The sequence below is a fragment of the Arachis hypogaea genome, chromosome 11 (assembly GCF_003086295.3).
Source record: "Arachis hypogaea cultivar Tifrunner chromosome 11, arahy.Tifrunner.gnm2.J5K5, whole genome shotgun sequence".
Lineage (NCBI taxonomy): Eukaryota > Viridiplantae > Streptophyta > Magnoliopsida > Fabales > Fabaceae > Arachis > Arachis hypogaea.
In genome coordinates, this window is record NC_092046.1 from 108381958 (window position 1) to 108388626 (window position 6669).

The following is a 6669-nucleotide window of genomic DNA, read 5'->3' on the forward strand; positions in this document are numbered from 1 at the left end:
ATGACTGCACTGCATTCTTCAGTGAGGAGAACTCTTTCTGTTTCTCTCCACTCCTTTTTATGACTCAAGATCTCTTTCATGAACTTGGCATAAGAAGGTATTTGCTCAAGTGCCTCTGCAAATGGAATCTTTATTTCAAGAGTCCTCAGATAATATGCAAAGCGAGCAAATTGCTTATCCTGCTCCTCTTTCCGGAGTTTTTGAGGATAAGGTATCTTGGCTTTATATTCCTCAACCTTAGTGGTTAAAGAAGCCTTTTTAGAGGGGTTGTTATCAGCACTTGTGTGTGTCTGATCCCTCACTGGCAATTGAGTGCCAGAGTCAGAAGCTGGAGTGACGTTAGACGCCAACTCACTGTCTGTTCCTGGCGCCTGAACACCCGAAATGTGCCCCTGTTGGGCGTTCAACGCTGGATTTTGCACCAATTGGGCGTTCAACGCCAGATTCTTGCCCATTTCTGGCGTTGAACGCCAATCTTGCCTTGTTTCTGGCGCTGAACGCCAGTTTTGGGCATGGTCTGGGCGTTCAGCGCCAGCCTTCCACCTATTTTCTGGCGTTTTAGTGCCTGAATTATTTTTCCCTGGGCTCTTACTGTCCTCAGGGGAATCTTTGGTGGGTTGCTCATTTCTTGAATTTTTGATGCCTTGAGGTGGGGTATTTAATGTTTTCCCACTTCTTAATTGAACTGCTTGGCATTCTTCTGCTATTTGCTTTGATAGCTGCTGCTTTGTTTGCTTAAACTGTTCTTCCATATGTATATTAGCTATCCTTGTCTCCTGTAACCTGTTTTTGAATTCAGCTAGCTGCTTTGTTAGAAAATCTAATTGCTGATTGAATTCAGCAGCTTGTTTTACAGTACTGAATTCAGCAGTTACTGTTTTAACCTCTTCATTCATGGAAGGGTTGCTGCTTAGATACAGATGCTGATTCCTGGCAACTGTATCAATGAGCTCTTGAGCTTCTTCAATTGTCTTTCTCATATGGATAGATCCACCAGCTGAGTAATCTAAAGACATCTGAGCTCCTTCTGCAAGCCCATAGTAGAAGATGTCTAACTGAACCCACTCTGAAAACATTTCAGAGGGGCATTTTCGTAGCATCTCTCTGTATCTCTCCCAGGCATCATAAAGAGATTCATTATCCCCTTGTTTAAAGCCTTGGATGTCCAGCCTTAGCTGTGTCATCCTTTTTGGAGGGAAATATTGATTCAGGAATTTTTCTGTCAGCTGTTTCCATGTTCTTATGCTGGCCTTGGGTTGGTTATTTAACCACCTCTTAGCTTGACCTTTTACAGCAAATGGAAACAGTAATAGTCTGTAGACATCCTGATCTATTTCCTTATCATGTACTGTGTCAGCAATTTGTAAAAATTGTGCCAGAAACTCTGTAGGTTCTTCCTGTGGAAGACCGGAATACTGGCAACTTTGCTGCACCATGATAATGAGCTGAGGATTCAACTCAAAGCTACTAACTCCAATGGAGGGTATGCATATGCTACTCCCATATGAAGCAGTAGAGGGGTTAGAATATGACCCCAGAGTCCTCCTGGACTGTTCATTTCCACTTATGTCCATGATGAGCGGATAACTTGGTGCTTAAGAACCCTGGACACCTCTAAGTGGGGACTCTAGCAAAGCTGAGTCACAATCTGAAAAGGTTCACCCAATTATGTGTCTGTGGCATTTATGTATCCGGTGGTAATACTGGAAAACAAAGTGCTTAGGGCCACGGCCAAGACTCATAAAGAAGCTGTGTTCAAGAATCATCATACTGAACTAGGAGAGTCAATAACACTATTCGAACTCTGAGTTCCTATAGATGCCAATCATTCTGAACCTCAATGGATAAAGTGAGATGCCAAAACTATTCAAGAGGCAAAAAGCTATAAGTCCCGCTCATATGATTGAAACTATGTTTCATTGATAGTTTGGAATTTATAGTATATTCTCTTCTTTTTATCCTATTTGATTTTCAGTTGCTTGGGGACAAGCAACAATTTAAGTTTGGTGTTGTGATGAGCGGATAATTTATACGCTTTTTGACATTGTTTTTAGTATGTTTTTAGTAGGATCTAGTTACTTTTAGGGATGTTTTCATTAGTTTTTATGATAAATTCACATTTCTGGACTTTACTATGAGTTTGTGTGTTTTTCTGTGATTTCAGGTATTTTCTGGCTGAAATTGAGGGACTTGAGCAGAAATCAGATTCAGAGGTTGAAGAAGGACTGCTGATGCTGTTGGATTCTGACCTCCCTGCACTCAAACTGGATTTTCTGGAGCTACAGAACTCGAAATGGCGCGCTTCCAATTGAGTTGGAAAGTAGACATCCAGGGATTTCCAGCAATATATAATAGTCTATACTTTGGCCAAGAATTGACGATGTAAACTGGTGTTCAACGCCAGCCTTCTGCCCAAATCTGGCGTCCAGCGCCAGAAAAGGATCCAAAACCAGAGTTGAACGCCCAAACTGGCACAGAAACTGGCGTTCAACTCCACAAATGGCCTCTGCACGTGCTACACTTAAGCTCAGCCCAAACACACACCAAGTAGGCCCCGGAAGTGGATTTATGCATCAATTACTTACTCATGTAAACCCTAGTGACTAGTTTATTATAAATAGGACCTTTTACTATTGTATTAGACATCTTTTGATCATCTTAGGATCTTAGGATCATCTTTGGACGCCTGGTTCTTAGATCAGAGGGGCTGGCCTCTCGGCCATGCCTGGACCTTTCACTTATGTATTTTTAACGGTAGAGTTTCTACACTCCATAGATTAAGGTGTGGAGCTCTGCTGTTCCTCAAAGATTAATGCAAAGTACTACTGTTTTCTATTCAATTCTTCTTATTTCGCTTCTAAGATATCCATTCGCACCCAAGAACGTGATGAAGGTGATGATTATGTGTGACGCTCATCATCCTTCTCCCCTATGAACGCGTGCCTGACAAACACTTCTGTTCTACATGAATTAAGCTAGAATGAATATCTCTTAGATCTCCTAACCAGAATCTTCGTGGCGTAAGCTAGAATGATGGCGGCATTCAAGAGAATCCGGAAAGTCTAAACCTTGTCCGTGGTATTCCGAGTAGGATTCAATGATTGAATGACTGTGAGGAGCTCCTAACTCGCGATTGCAGGGCGTTAGTGACAGACGCAAAAGGATAGTAAATCCTATTCCAGCATGATCGAGAACCGACAGATGAATAGCCGTGCCGTGACAGGGTGCGTGAGCATATTATTCACTGAGAGGATAAGATGAAGCCACTGACAAGGGTGATGCCTCCAGACGATTAGCCGTGCCGTGACAGGGCATTGGATCATTTTCCCGAGAGATGACCGAAAGTAGCCATTGACAGTGGTGATGTATCACATAAAGCCAGCCATGGAAAGGAGTAAGACTGATTGGATGAAGATAGCAGAGAAGCAGAGGTTCAGAGGAACGAAAAGCATCTCCATTCGCTTATCTGAAATTCCTACCAATGATTTACATAAGTATTTCTATCCCTATCTTATTATATTAAATTCGAAAACACCATTATCACTTTATATCTGCCTGACTGAGATTTACAAGGTGACCATAGCTTGCTTCATACCAACAATCTCCGTGGGATTCGACCCTTACTCACGTAAGGTATTACTTGGACGACCCAGTGCACTTGCTTGTTAGTTGTATCGAAGTTGTGACAATCATGAATTAAGATCAGAGCACCAAGCTTTGGAGCCATTACCAGGATTTGTTCGAGCCTGGAGATCACAATTTCGTGCACCATGTTTTTGGCGCCGTTGCCGGGGATTGTTTGAGTTTGGACAACTGACGGCTCATCTTGTTGCTCAGATTAGGTAATTTTCTTTTCGTTTTGTTTTCAAAAAAAAAAAATCTTTCAAAAATATTTTCAAAAATCTCTCATATGTTTTCGAAAAAATAAATAAATAAATAAATGTTTTCAAAAATTTTATTCAAGATTTTTAAGAATGAATTCTAGTGTTTCATGGAGCATGTGAAGCCTGGCTGGCTGTAAAGCCATGTCTAAATTCTTTTGGACTGAGGCTTCCAAACCATCAGAGGCAAGCTACATACTTGTTAAATGATGAGCAGCAATTTGTTATCAAGAGCAATATACTCTGGTGTTACATGCTGAAGCTTGGCTGGCCATTGGCCATGTCTAGTGTTTTGGACTGGAGCTTTCATTGAAAGCTTGGCTGGCTAGTGAGCCATGTCTAATTCCTGGACTGAAGCTTTAGACTAACATAGCAAGATTCCTGGAATTCATATTAAAAATTTTGGAATCCTTATTTTCCTTTTTCAATTAATTTTCGAAAAATAAGAAAAAAATCCAAAAAAATTAGAAAATCATAAAAATCAAAAATATTTTTCTGTTTCTTGTTTGAGTCTTGAGTCATATCATAAGTTTGGTGTCACTTGCATATGCATCTAGCATTTTTCAAAAATATCATGCATTCATAGTGTTCTTCATGATCTTCAAGTTGTTCTTGGTAAGTCTTCTTGTTTGATCTTGATGATTTTTTGTTTTGTGTCTTTTCATGTTTATCATATGCATTCTTGAATTCTTAGTGCATAAGCATTAAAGAATTCTAAGTTTGGTATCTTGCATGTTTTCTTTGCATTAAAAATTTTTCAAAATTGTGTCTATGATGTTCATCTTGACATTCAAAGTGTTCTTGGTGTTCATCTTGACATTCATAGCATTCTTGCATGCATCACATGTTTTGATCAAAAAAATTTCATGCATTGCATATTTTTCATGTTTTTCATAAAAATTTCAAAAATCAAAAAAATATCTTTCCCTTTTTCTCTCATCAAATTCGAAAATTTGGATTGACTTTTTCAAAAATTTTTAAAATCAAGTTGTTGCCAATGAGTCAAATCAAATTTTCAATTTGAAAATCTTATCTTTTTCAAAATCTTTGTCAAAAATCAAATCTTTTTCAAAATTATTAGTTATTTTCGAAAATTTCAAAAATATTTTTCAAAAATCTTTTTCTTATTTTTATATAAAATTTTCGAAAATAACTAATCAATTAATGTTTTGATTCAAAAATTTGAAGTTTGTTACTTGCTTGTTAAGAAAGATTCAAACTTTAAGTTCTAGAATCATATCTTGTGATTTCTTATGAATCAAGTCATTAATTGTGATTTTAAAAATCAAATCTTTTTCAAAAACTAATTTCAATCATATCTTTTCAAAATATCTTCTTATCTTATCTTTTTCAAAAATATCTTTTCAAAATATCTTTTCTAACTTCCTAACCTCTTATCTTTTCAAAAATTTGTTTCAACTAACTAACTAACTTTTTGTTTGTTTCTTAACTTTTTCAAAACCACCTAACTAACTCTCTCTCTCATTTTTCGAAAATATCTCCCCCTTTTTCAAAAATTTCTTTTTAATTAACTAATTATTTTTATTTTTTATTTTTGATTTCAAAAAATTTCGAAAATTACTAACATTTTTCAAAAACCATATTCAAAAATCACTAACTCTTTTTCAAAATAATTTTCGAAAATTATCCCTCCCCCATCTCATTCTATTTATTCATTCATATCCTAACATCTCATCTCACATCTCTTCCATTCGTACAGTTGTGTTTCTTCCTTTACATCACATCTTTGTCTCCCCCTCTTTTCTTCCACTCACAAAGGGATCCCTATACTGTGGTATAAAGGATCTCTATTATTATTATTATTATTTTTCTGTGCCTTCTTCTTTGTCATATGAGCAGGAGCAAGGACCAAAACATTCTTGTGGAAACAGATCCAGAACCTGAAAGGACTCTGAAGAAAAAATTAAGAGAAGCTAAAATACAACAATCCAGAGATAACCTTTCAGAAATTTTCGAACAGGAAGAGGAGATGGCAGCCGAAAATAATAATAATGTAAGGAAGATGCTTGGTGACTTTACTGCACCTAATTCCAATTTACATGGAAGAAGCATCTCCATTCCTGCCATTGGAGCAAACAATTTTGAGCTGAAACCTCAATTAGATTCTCTGATGCAGCAGAACTGCAAGTTTCATGGACTTCCATCTGAAGATCCTTTTCAGTTCTTAACTGAATTCTTGCAGATATGTGATACTGTTAAGACTAATGGAGTAGATCCTGAAGTCTACAGGCTCATGCTTTTCCCTTTTGCTGTAAGAGACAGAGCTAGATTATGGTTGGATTCTCAACCCAAAGACAGCCTGAACTCTTGGGATAAGCTGGTCACGGCTTTCTTAGCCAAGTACTTTCCTCCTCAAAAGCTGAGCAAGCTTAGAGCTGATGTTCAAACCTTCAGACAGAAAGAAGGTGAATCTCTCTATGAAGCTTGGGAAAGATACAAACAGTTGACCAAAAAGTGTCCTTCTGACATGCTTTCAGAATGGACCATCCTGGATATATTCTATGATGGTTTATCTGAGCTATCAAAGATGTCACTGGACACTTCTGCAGGTGGATCCATTCACCTAAAGAAAACGCCTGCAGAAGCTCAAGAACTCATTGATATGGTTGCTAATAACCAGTTCATGTACACTTCTGAAAGGAATTCTGTGAGTAATGGGACGCCTATGAAGAAGGGAGTTCTTGAGGTTGATACTCTGAATGCCATATTGGCTCAGAATAAAATATTGACTCAGCAAGTCAATATGATTTCTCAGAGTCTGCATGGA

At 37.8% G+C, this 6669-nt stretch overlaps 1 non-coding gene across 1 annotated transcript; it reads right to left on the bottom strand.

Annotated features, from left to right (window-relative positions):
- Window positions 1–6267: 6267 nt before the first annotated feature.
- Window positions 6268–6375, bottom strand: LOC112725570 (small nucleolar RNA R71). The gene has a single exon (XR_003164670.1). It is a non-coding gene; the product is annotated as a small nucleolar RNA R71 (small nucleolar RNA).
- Window positions 6376–6669: the final 294 nt, after the last annotated feature.